The sequence below is a fragment of the Scyliorhinus torazame genome, chromosome 21, assembly GCF_047496885.1.
Source record: "Scyliorhinus torazame isolate Kashiwa2021f chromosome 21, sScyTor2.1, whole genome shotgun sequence".
NCBI classification, from domain to species: Eukaryota; Metazoa; Chordata; class Chondrichthyes; order Carcharhiniformes; family Scyliorhinidae; genus Scyliorhinus; species Scyliorhinus torazame.
This window is the reverse complement of record NC_092727.1, coordinates 45,894,756-45,907,448: the sequence shown is the minus strand read 5'-3', so window position 1 is coordinate 45,907,448 and position 12,693 is coordinate 45,894,756. Positions and strand designations below refer to the sequence as shown.

General features: G+C 43.6%; 1 protein-coding gene across 10 annotated transcripts in view; it reads left to right on the top strand.

The window, feature by feature from the left end:
- Positions 1 to 12,693, top strand: part of pknox2 (pbx/knotted 1 homeobox 2) — a 786,965-nt gene that overhangs the window by 302,910 nt on the left and 471,362 nt on the right. The window contains exon 2 of one of the 10 annotated variants that reach the window (XM_072486732.1): positions 9,600 to 9,712. The exons of the other annotated variants lie outside the window; for them this stretch is intronic. The gene's annotated coding sequence lies outside the window, so the exon portion shown is untranslated. The remainder of the gene's footprint in view (positions 1 to 9,599; positions 9,713 to 12,693) is intronic. 10 annotated transcript variants of the gene reach the window in all.

Below are 12,693 nucleotides of genomic sequence, written 5' to 3'. Positions count from 1 at the left end.
ATGTAGGGATCCTACAGCATGATCTGGACAGGTTGGGCGAGTGGGCAAATCAATGGCAGATGCAGTATAATTTGGATAAGTGTGAGGTTATTCACTTTGGAAGCAAAAACAGGAAGGCAGATTGCTACCTGAATGGTTGTAAATTGGGAGACCGGAGTGTGCAGCGGTGTCCTTATGCATCATTCGCTGAAGGTAAGCAGGCAGGTGCAGCAGGCAGTAAAGAAGGCAAATGGTATTTTGGCTTTCATTGCGAGAGGTTTCAAGTATAGAAGCAGGGATGTGTTGCTGCAATTGTACAGGGCCTTGGTGAGGCCACACCTGGAGTATTGTGTGCAGTTTTGGTCGCCTTCTCTGAGGAAGGATGCTCTTGCTCTCGAGGGAGTGCAGTGAAGGTTTACCAGACTGATTCCAGGGATGGCGGGACTGTCATATGAGGAGAGTTTAACTAGGTTGGGAATGTTCTCGCTGGAGTTCAGAAGAATGAGGGGGATCTCATCGAGACTTATAAAATTCTAATAGTCCTAGACAGGGTAGATGCAGGGAAGATGTTACCAATGATGGGTGTGTCCAGAACCAGGGGTCACAGTCTGAGGATTCAGGGTAAACCATTTCGGATAGAGATAAGGAGACATTTCTTCACCCAAAGAGTGGTGAGCCTGTGGAAATCATTGCCACACGAAGTAGTTGATGCTAAAACTTTGAATATATTCAAGAGGCGGCTAGATATAGCACTTGGGGAGAATGGGATCAAAGGCTATGGGGAGAAAGCAGGATTAGGCTATTGAGTTCGGTGATCAGCCATGATCGTGATGAATGGTGGAGCAGGCTCATAGGGCCAAAAGGCCTCCTGCTCCTATCTATGTATCTATGTATTCTCAGGGTAGAGGAGATCTCTGATCAGGATGTGTTTTTTGTCTTTACTTTCAGTCATGATAGATTTGTAGAGCTTGCCATGTGACCTACTTTGCAAGTAGACTCCTTCGGGGCAAGCTGCTGGTGTATAAGGCCTTTGTTCTCAGCGGCTGCGAAACACTGATGACTTGCGGCTATCAAGAAAAGAAGCTCAACAATTCCCACCTTTGCTCTCTGGAGCAAGTTATGGGTATATCATTCGCTTGCGCACGAGGGCAGGAGGAAAGATGGCCACATACCCGAGGACTTTTGTGAGGTAACTGGAGCCAGACAACCGGTAGGACACCCAAAGCTTCACTTCACAGATGCTTGTAAACATGACACAAAGACACTGTGCATTGGTTATCACACCTGGGAGTCGCTAACTGCCGTCAGAGGAAAATGGTAATACCTCCTGCACCACCACAGTGGCCAGTGACCAGAATGACTTGGCAACAGACACCAATGCTAAAAGCAACAACCCACAATGGCAACTTCATGTGTGGCGCTTGTGGCAGAACCTCCCTCTCGAGGATTGGCCTCTTCAGTCATCAGCAAAGGTGCGTCATTGGAAGAGACCCCATCTGAAATGGATTGTTTGCGCCATGATTTTTCAGAGAATCTGACATCTACAGGGATGCACCAGGCGAATTGCTGTAATTTCCCCACTCACCACACCCAGACAATGCCCTTTCAGCCCAGGGCATCATAACTCTAGCATTGACGACTACTCAAGCTGAGATCAATTATCGCCACATGACCTGAAGTAGAATCTGGGACCTACTCGCTCTGCATGGCATCATGTTACGTTGACTTGTGCATTTGTTAGGTTTCAGTTGGGAGGTACCGGATGCTTTTAAAGATTGAACCGTCTGATTACAGATTTGTAGGAAGTGTCTTCAGCACCATCTGCTCCCTGTCTGTCAGTTGAGTTTGCTCCTGAAAATGTTGCTGGGCCTCCTGAGAGTTTTTGACTGAGAGCTTTGAAACTCTTGCGACTTGGAGGCCCGGAGACATGAATTTTAATATGACTCACTGCCTTGATATTTGAGTGGGCTCTCCTGGGAACCCCCACTCTAATTTGACTGGATTTGTCGGTACTCTGAGACTTTGAAGACTTGTGCTGGAGCGCAGGGCATAAACCCATTTAGGAAAAAATTTGTATCCCGTGGTATAGCTGGACTGAAACATTTGCTTTACGATGTGTGGTGATGAGGATTCACAGAAGGCTCACTGAACAGGATCCTGAAACAGAGACCACCAATTTATGGCTTCTGTGCATTACTCTCATTTCTCTTCACTCCTGCTGTGCTTTGTGTATATGATTTTGTGTGTTGGGCTCTGTATTGGACATTTATGTAAGTTTGCATTTACATGTGCATGTTTAAGCTTGTGGGTTGGTTTACATTTTTGTATGTGTGGTTTCTGTTTGTGTGACTATTTGCGTGTTAGGTTGTCTATTAATGTGTGTGTGTTGGTTTCTCTCTCTGGGTCATGTGTGTGACGGATCATGTGCCCTGCAGGGATGGACCTTGTGCGTATCTTGTACGCTTTGAGTTGGATTGGGTGCTTTCGTGCTGGATTGGGTATGTTGGGTTTGGTTTGTTTGTGTGTATGTGGGTTTTCCATGTCTCTGTATGTTGGGGTAGTGCTGCCAGGGCTTTGCAAACGTGTAGCTCTGCAAAATGACCACATGATGCTGCATCTAATTTATCGTTTACATCAGAAATATTTTAATTACAATCAAACAGACTTGCCTCTTGTGTCTTATCTGTATCGCGGTTCAAAATAAAGTGAATTCTGATCCTCGAGGTAGATTGCCGTAATTTATCTTTTTCTTTTGGCAAGGAGTGATTCCTTTGCTCCTTGGAATCTGCATTTTGAAGTTTATGCTGTTGGGCGTTATGGCAGATTGGTCATATAAATAATCTTTCTCTCTCATGACTCTGCAGCTTTAAGTTGCAGACTCCCAATTGCCAAACCCTCCCTCATGACCTAATCCGTGCCAAATTCATGCAGGAATTAATCTCCTGTTTGCAGCAGTCCAGTGTAAACTTGGCAGCATAAAACTTGGACTGTACAAGCTACGCTCTTCTTCTAATAAAACCTCTGACTGAAATCCTCCCTCTGGTCCAGTGGGCATGTGTGCCAGCCCGCAGATTCATACAGAGTAAGGTAGCCCAGGTTCAATGATTGGGCTGCTTGGTGTATGCGGTTCTCAGCTGCGATGATACTGGTGTTGTCCCTCTGCCAGAGAGGGAAAAAAATCCACCAGGTCATGATCCGCATTTAGTGACTCCGGCTGTGGGCGCTTGTGGCTGTAGACATTGAGGGCGCTGGTTTAACTGTGACCCTTCATCCCTCTCTTTCCCACTCCTAACTTCCAACTTTTCCCCCCACAGGAAAAATATCTGACTGCAGAAAACAATAGCTGCCAGTGATATGTCTTTACCTGATGTGTACAGATAGCCACTTTCTTAGCTCAGTAAAGCTGAGGCCAATTGTAGCTCCCGTGAGCTCTTGTTTGGTCTAACTCGTGGATTGACCTTATGCACGGCCCTCGTTCTTACTGCCACAACCAGCATCGTCATTGGAGAGAGGAGAAGGGAATGTTCAATTGTAGGAACTGTGCACAGCAATCCAAGTTCATCGGGCACTTTTGTGTCCATCTCCTACGATGCCCCTATCATAAAAGCAGCTGGATGTCACTGTTTTGCTGTAACAGTGCGACTGTCCAATGCACACATTGGATCATTCCCTTCTCTCAGTTGCTGTGCGTATCCGTGATGAAGCTGAGCAGGCCGGCAGACATGAAGGATTGTTTCACGAGCAGCACAAAATGAAGTATTTGACATACTCCAAGTTGTCAGCTGTTATGTGGGAGTAGTACATGATTTGACATTTCAGATTCTTGTCCTGGTTTTGACATAGGGGGAGTTTGTCAGGATCTTGCCATATTTGAAGTTTATTTTAACTTGCAAGTCTAAATTGATACGGTTCGCATTGCGAACCTTGAATGGAAGTGACTGGAATGAGCCATTTTCTAGACTGATTTTCCCCTAAACCTCTTCACCCCTCTCTCTCCTCTCCTTTCAAAATATTTCTTTGACTGAGCTTTTTTTAATAGAATCATAACATTTTTACAATGCAGGAGACTAATCGGCCCATCTCGTCTGTACCTACCCTCTGAATGAGCAATTCACTTAATATCATTCTTGTGGGCTTCTCCCCTTAACCCTGCACATTTTTCCTTTTCAGATAACCATCTAATTCCCTTTTGAATCCTTCAATTGAGCCTCCCTCTACCACACACTCGGGCAGTGCATTTCAGATCTTAACCAGTCACTGGGTGAAAAAGATATACCTCCTGTTGCTTCTGTTTCTTTTACTTTAAATCTGTGCCTCCTCATTCTTAATCCTTTCCCGAGTGGGAACAGTTTCTCCCTATCTACTCTCTCCAGGCCCCTCATTTTCTCTATCAAACCTCCCCGGCCTTCTTAACTCTAAGGAAGGCAGATCTAACTTTTCCAATCTGTTTTCATAGCTGAAGTTCCTCATCCCTAGAACAATTTTAGTGAATCTTTTCTGCATTCTCTCCAATATCTTCACAACTTTCACAAAGTACAGAACCCAGAGGCCGAACTAATGGCATACAAGTTTAGCGTACCTTCCTTGCTTTTGTACACTATGATCCTATTAATATAGCCGAGGATATTGTGTGCTTTATTAACCTCACTTTGAACCTGCCATGCCACCTTCAATTACTTATGCCTACCCAGGTCTCTCTGCGCCTGTACCCTCTTTAAAATTGTGACATTTATTTTATATTGTTTCTCCATGTTATACCTACCAAAATGAATCACTCTATATTTCTTGACATTGAACTTCATCTGCCTCCTACCTGCCCAGTCCACCAAATTATATGTGCCATTTGGAGCTCCACGGTATTTTCCTCACAATCCGCAATACTTCCAAGTTTCATATTGTCTGAAAATTTTGAAATTGTGTCCAATACACCATTGTCTAGCTCATTAATGTAAAACCAGGAAAAGCAGAAGTCTCAACACTGACCCCTGGGGAACTACACTATTCCTTCCTTCTGCTTGAAAAAACAGCTATTAACCACTATTCCCTCCTCCCTTCAGCCACTTTCAATTTGTATCCATGTTGCTGCTGCCCATTTTATTCCATGAACTAAAATTTTGTTCACAAGTCCATTGTGTGACACTGTATCAAATAAGAGCCTTTTAGAAGTTCATGTACACCACATCACTGCATTGTCCTCCTCAGCCATCTGTTACTTTCGTTCATTTTCCTTTAAGAAATATATGATGGCTTTCTATAATTAACCCACATTTGTCCATGCGCCTATTTGTTTTTGTCCCGAATTGTTGTTTCTGGAAGTTTTCCGAATCTTTGTTTGAACAAGGGTGTAATACTTTCAGTTCTCCAGTCCTCTGGTAACATCCCTGAGTCCAGGAAAGACCTGACAAATTATGGCCAGTGCCTGTGCAATTTCCACTTTCCCTTCCCTCTGACTCCTTGGAGTCAGCTCATCCGGTCCTGGTGTCTTACACACTTTAATGGACAGCTGATCCAACACCACCTCCTTATCAATTTTAAACTCTGCCAGTGTCTGAATTAATTCCTCTTTTCACCAAGGCCTTTCTTCTTCCTCGGCAAAGGTTTTCATTTAATACCTCACCTATGCCCTCTGCCTCCACACATAAATCCCCTTTTGTTCTCTAATTGGCCCACCTTCTCCATTTACAACTTTTTTTCTTATTTATCTTAATTTCTATCTCCCTGTTAACCGGGGAGCACTGGATTTGTATACCCGACCTTTCCCTTTCAAAGGAATATACCATGACTGTGCCCAAAATACCTCTTCTTTGAAGGCAGCCCCTCTGTTCAGCTACGATTTTTCCTGACCACCTTTGACTCCAATTTATTCCACCCAGATCCACTCTTACCCCATTGAATTTGGCTTTCCCCCACCCCAGTTAATTATTCTTTCTCTGGATTGTTCTCTGTCCTTTTCCATAATCAGCTGAAACCTTCATGAGACTATGGTTGCTGCAGAAGACAAAGATGCATGGCATTAAGGGTAAAATAGTAGCACGGATAGAGGATTGGTTAATAAATAGAAAGCAAAGAGTGGGGATTAAAGGGTGTTTCTCTGGTTGGCAATCCGTAGCTAGTGGTGTCCCTCAGGGATCAGTGTTGGGCCCACAATTGTTCACAATTTACATAGATGATTTGGAGTTGGGGACCAAGTGCAATGGGTCCAAGTTTGCAGACGACACTAAGATGAGTGGTAAAGCAAAAAGTGCAGAGGATACCGGAAGTCTGCAGAGGGATTTGGATAGGTTAAGTGAATGGGCTAGGGTCTGGCAGATGGAATACAATGTTGACAAATGTGAGGTTATCCATTTTGGTAGGAATAACAGCAAAAGGGATTATTATTTAAATGATAAAATATTAAAACATACTATTGTGCAGAGAGACCTGAGTGTGCTTGTGCATGAGTCGCAAAAGGTTGGTTTACAGGTGCAACAGGTGATTAAGAAGGCAAATGGAGTTTTGTCCTTCATTGCTAGAGGGATGGAGTTTAAGACTAGGGAGGTTATGCTGCAATTGTAAGGGTGTTAGTGAGGCCACACCTGGAGTATTGTGTTCAGTTTTGGTCTCCTTACTTGAGAAAGGACGTACTGGCGCTGGAGGGTGTGCAGAGGAGATTCACTAGGTTAATCCCAGAGCTGAAGGGGTTGGATTACGAGGAGAGGTTGAGTAGACTGGGACTGTACTCGTTGGAATTTAGAAGGATGCAGGGGGCTCTTATAGAAACATATAAAATTATGAAGGGAATAGATAGGATAGATGCGGGCAGGTTGGTTCCACTGGCGGGTGAAAGCAGAACTAGGGGACATAGCCTCAAAATAAGGGGAAGTAGATTTAGGACTGAGCTTAGGAGGAACGTCTTCACCCAAAGGGTTGCGAATCTATGGAATTCCTTGCCCAGTGAAGCAGTTGAGGCACCTTCATTAAAGTTTTTAATATAAAGATCGTTTTTTCAAGAATAAAGGGATTAATTTGTTCGGGCCGGAAAGTGGAGCTGAATCCACAAAAGATCAGCCATGATCTCATTGAATGGCCGAGCAGGCTCGAGGGGCCAGATGGCCTACTCCTGTTCCTAGTTCTTGTGTTCTTATGACCACTATCCATTAAATGTTCTTCGACTGACACTTTATCCAATTAGCCCACCTCATTTTCAAGAATCCAGTTCCAGCAGTGCCACTTTCCTCATTGGACTGTCACCATACTGCTGTAGAAAACCTTCCTGGACACACACCAGGTACTCTTGTCCCTAACTGCTCTTTACACTACCATTACCTCAGTTTATATTTGGACAATTGAAGTCCCCATTATAACTGCCTATACTTCTTGTACCTCTCTATAATTTCCTTGAAAATGTGTTCCTCTACATCTGTCCTACTTGCTGGCGGCCTATAGACACCAGCGATGAGCGTTAATTGCACCTTTTTTTGTCCCATATCTCTGGCTAAATAGATTCTGTCCTCAACCCCTCTGGGACATCCTATCACTCCAGCACTGTAATGGTCTCCTCAATATTGCAACCACCCCCAACCCTTTTCTCCCTATCCTATCTTTCCTGAACACCAGGAATATTTAACACCCAGTCCTGCCCTTCTTTGAGCAACATTTCCATTATGGCCACAATATCGTGAGCTGTATTTTATTGGGGAGGCGGTGGGGATGCTTGGCAACATGTGCCGCCCCCACCCCCCACCCACCCACTCAAACGTCAGTTGGAAATTTGCTGAAGAAAAAAGGTCCATCCCACATCAATAACATGCAGTGTGACAACAACAAGGAAAGTGTTGGATTTCTCACCCTCACTGGGAAGAATTCCTGTCCTTGGGAGCTGTCGACAAATCCAATTTCCTTTCAGTCCCACAGCACAAGATCTCAGTGGTGGGTACTACCAGGACCGCAAGCAGGCCCAGGATGAAACTGTAGATCCCAGACTCAAGTAAGTAAAGGGGTTGGGCAGGGAAGGGTCAGGCACATTTGGATGGCATGCATTTGCTTTTGCAGTGCAGATGGGGAGAAAGGAGGTGGGCGTACTATCTTTGCCCCTGATGTGCAAAGGGTACCACTTTGCCCCCCCTCCCCCTGCCTGTTTGAAGGAATGGGCAGCTCATCCCCACCTGCCTGTGCCAATTGTGCCAACTTGAGGTCAAGTGGCTTATAAATTAGCTCAGTCGACCTATAATTAGTCATTTACATATGGTTGGTGGGTGGGCGAGGAACCTTGGTGCCTGTCCACTCCACTTATTATGCGGGATAGCTTGGGGGTGGCACAGAAGGTGGTGTAATTTACCTGACCCCCACCCACCACCCACCGAAAGCATTCCTGGGTATGGGAGCATTAAATCCAACCTGGATTTCCACATGGTAATCCGCGCCTGTAACTCATTAATCTTAGTTACCACACTCTGTGGATTCATAAGAATGCACAGTGACCCTGATTTAGACTTTATTTCTTTCTCCATTACCCACTTATTAAATCATTATTTCTTATTATAATTATTGAATGACCTATAGCTGTAGCTCCTCCAGTCTTCCTTGAATCTGTGCCCCACCCCTGTGCAGCTGAGCCAGTTGTGGTGCCATGGACTTAACTCTGGGTGCACACTCCAGACAAACCATCACTGTCACCAGTATTCTGAATTGAATACTGGGTGGAATGTGCACTCTGGACTCCTGCAACGCTTACCTGTTCCTTTTTAATTGCCTGGTGGTCACTTACTTCCCCATTTCCTGCATACTCTTGATCTGTGGGGTGATCACGTCTATAAATGTGCTTTCCACAATGTTCTCAGCCTCAGATGTGCACAGCAGTGAAGCCAGTGCTGTTTGTTTTGAAACCTGGCATTCAAGCTGCTGCAAATGATCCTACACAAATGGTTAGCCCGGACATGGGAAGTGTCCTGGAGTTCCCACGTAGCACAGGATGTGTACTCTCGAGGTTGGAACAACCCTGCCATTCCCTTATTTATTAGCTACCTTTGCTACTGCTTAATAAAAACTTTATCAATATTAATACACCTCACTGCTATCAATAAACCATACCACTAATAATAAATCTTATTAATACTGGTAAATTCACCCAATACAATGCACCTTACTACTAGTAATGAACACTAAAAATAAAAGATAAAGTGATGCTCACCAACTGCTCACTTCTTATTCATTATTACTTACTTGATATTTTTATTGTTTTTTATTTGCCAGCTGTTCGGAATTAGTCCTCAACAGTGATACTCACCAGCCAATCAACTTGTGACTTTCCTGTGATAACACACCTTAATTTTTGTTTCATACACTGACTCTGACTGTTTCCAGATTAGTGGCAGCAACGGCTAAACCCTCTCACCAAACTCTCGCCTCTTTCCTAGCTTTTCTCTGCTTTTCTGACCCCTTGTTTGTTTCAGCGTAATGTTCCTGTGTGCTTTGCTCTACGAAGGAAGTTCTTTAAATGAAATTTGTTACCATTTGATGCGGCCTGGCCTCCAATTTCCCTACTGAAGGTGGCAACTCTTACTGGTAGTTTTGAAAGTGATAATGATTCTCCTGCACCTCGTTTATTTACGTGCCTACTCTGTGTATTTGAACTTGGACAGAGCGCCTTCAGACTGTGTAGTGTGCTTGCTGAAATGAGCGTCATTCTGCCAAAAGCCATTGAACAGTGATTGAGAATGGAAGCTGCGGCTAGAATCAGCTAAATCCCCACAAGGTAAGGGATCAGAATTGGGAGCTTCTTTTCCTGTACAGCCCCACTGTGTGTTACCATTCAATGGGACCTTGCTGTCTAGAATTTATTAGCAATGACACTTCAAAAGTACTTAATTGTAAAGTGCTTGGAGATGTGGTGCAGTCATGAACAGTACTATAGAAATGCACAACTTTCCTTGCTTGTATTACAAGATTGAATTATCCCTGCGCTGGTGAACAGATGGTAATACTCACACTGCCAAGAGTGAGGATGACACCATTAAACCAGCATAAGACATGGCACGAAATACATGCCAGCCTGGAAATCATTTAAGATTCATGAGATTCCATGGGTAACTCCCCTGATGCCTCAGTTAGTAAATGTTATGACTATTGTGGAATTGAGCCATTGCAGATATGTTCCATATTTGATCCTGAGTCGGAGTTCGCTGATTTCTATAAGTGCTCTGAGGTCCTTGGGCTAGAGAAAGAAAAATTAGGTAAGCTCAGAAGAGTACGCTTGTGCATTTTGGGCGAGAGTGGGATTGGGCTTGCCTGTGAAGCCTCACATGGTTGATTAGTCTGCAGCTCTCTTGGAGAGTGAGCATTAGCCAAGTTGCCAGAGGTCAGACTGTGGTGAGGAGGTGACGCACAGGCGAAAGGAAGTGATTGTAAAAGACTTCAACTCTGTACGCACCCAAGGATTTATTTTCCGTGTATAGTCAAAATGCTAAAACTCTTCCACTATAACTATCTGAAGTTTAGTATTGAATTCTTTAAATCTTGCTGTGTAATGCATTTAAATTAATGGAGGTTTAAAAACAGCTAGCAAGATTTGCATTAAGTATGTTTCTGACCATTGCAGTGTCCGATGTTGTCAATTATGGCACTTAAGTACATAAGAACATAAGAACTAGGAGCAGGAGTAGGCCATCTGGCCCCTCGAGCCTGCTCCACCATTCAATGAGATTATGGCTGATCTTTTGTGGACTCCGCTCCACGTTCCGGCCCGAACACCATAACCCTTAATCCCTTTATTCTTCAAAAAACTATCTATCTTTATCTTAAAAACATTTAATGAAGGAGCCCCTACTGCTTCACTGGACAAGGAATTCCATAGATTCACAACCCTTTGGATGAAGAAGCTCCTCCTAAACTCAGTCCTAAATCTACTTCCCCTTGTTTTGAGGCTATGCCCCCTAGTTCTGCTTTCATCCGCCAGTGGAAACAACCTGCCCACATCTATCCTATCTATTCCCTTCATAATTTTATGTGTTTCTATAAGATCCCCCCTCATCCTTCTAAATTCCAACGAGTACATAAGTTTTGCATTTCCCCCAATTGCAGGGAATATATTGTTTTAGGCTGCCCTTGTCAATAATTGTGCATCTTTCTCAGAGTTGAACATCAGGCAAAGTGACTTTTGAATCCATGTTGCTGTTTTTTTTTTTTTAAATGACTACTTTAATTAATTTTGTTTCCAGTCACCAGTGGGCAAACCACATTATCTCTCATTTAGTTTTGTTTCCCGGTGAAAAGTTCTGCAAGTTTCCACAATTTACAGTAGATTGCTTTTGAGTGACGTATGGTTTGAGTTGGACAGATTATGGCAACGAGACCAACTCCTATTGAGCCTGCTTCAGTTAACTGCAGGCATTTGGTGAGAAACTACCGTTTTACTGAGTGCCTGAAATAGCACAGACACAAGACTCTTTCTGACTTGCCACATCTTTTGACTTTCCTTGTTGTCTCTCTGCTGTCAAAGTTCCTGATGATCAATCCTGAGATAGAATGAGATTCGTAATAGACTATCTGGAGTCTGATCACCACGGGAAAGAGAAATAGAATTCAACCAGCCTTTCATTGAGCCTAACTTTTATTTTACAGTGCCTCCTATGTGTTCTGTTTTTTGTACAAGTGTTTCTGATGAAATTTCCTGCTAATTGTTTTTCACTACCGGACTGATTTAAATAACAGCGTGATGGGTTACTGACCTTTCCACTCATAATCTATCGGGGTAAGAAAAATACTTTCTAAATGCAAGAAAAGCAATGAAGCCCACCGAGCTTCACATTTATGCTGTTTCCCACTTTGATATTTAAAGTGGTAGTACATTCCCGCCGGTTAAAATTGAACTGGCGGATCTGCTGAGAACAGATGTTGGGTATATTTTGAAAATTGGGGGGATAAGTTTGATCTCACCCCCAACATCCACCCCACAAAGTAGTTTGACAAAGGAAGATTTGTGCACCGTTTTTAAGTTGGTGGATGCTCTTTACTGTTAAAAGTTGTAACTCGTTTAATGATGCCTACAATTCATCTAAAAAGACACCCCTTTCTCTCATGGCGTAGGAATGTGTTGTCTACAAACCTTCATCATGTGAAATATGGATATGGGGTCTGATGTCTGAGTTTTTTGATGCGGATGGGGTATTTTTTTTGTGAGATACTAAGATCTCACACAAGCAGGCAGGACTTCGACTCCGCCCTTTTGTTCACACCCTCCACCAGATTACCTATGGTGGGGGAGTTGAAGTTGGCAGGACCAGAAGATCCTGCCAGCGGGAATTGCTGGAAAATCCCACCCAGCATATTTTTATAAAATATCTATAGGTATTTTGATTGTTATTTCTAACATTTTAAAGTTGAACAAAGGCCTTTTAAATGGGTGAACCTATGTCTGCCTGTGACCCCTGAACAAACTAAGCTAGTTTTGGGAAAACCTGTACCTCGTTACCTCTGAGGAGCAGCTAATGACTATCTGTGGACTGCACAGCTCAAATTCAATTAATAACCCACGCTGACCAACAGGTGATGGATTGTCTGCTCACACAAAGACCCCACAATCTTCCTTTCAACTGCTCATGGCTGCGATATTTAGCAATCTTTGGAATCCAGACTGGATGAACATAGTTTGTGAAAACCTAGCGGACAGGTGTGAGTTATGTGACATGGGCTTCTGGCTTGTAGAATTAGTAATATTCCCTTGCTGAACAACATAGC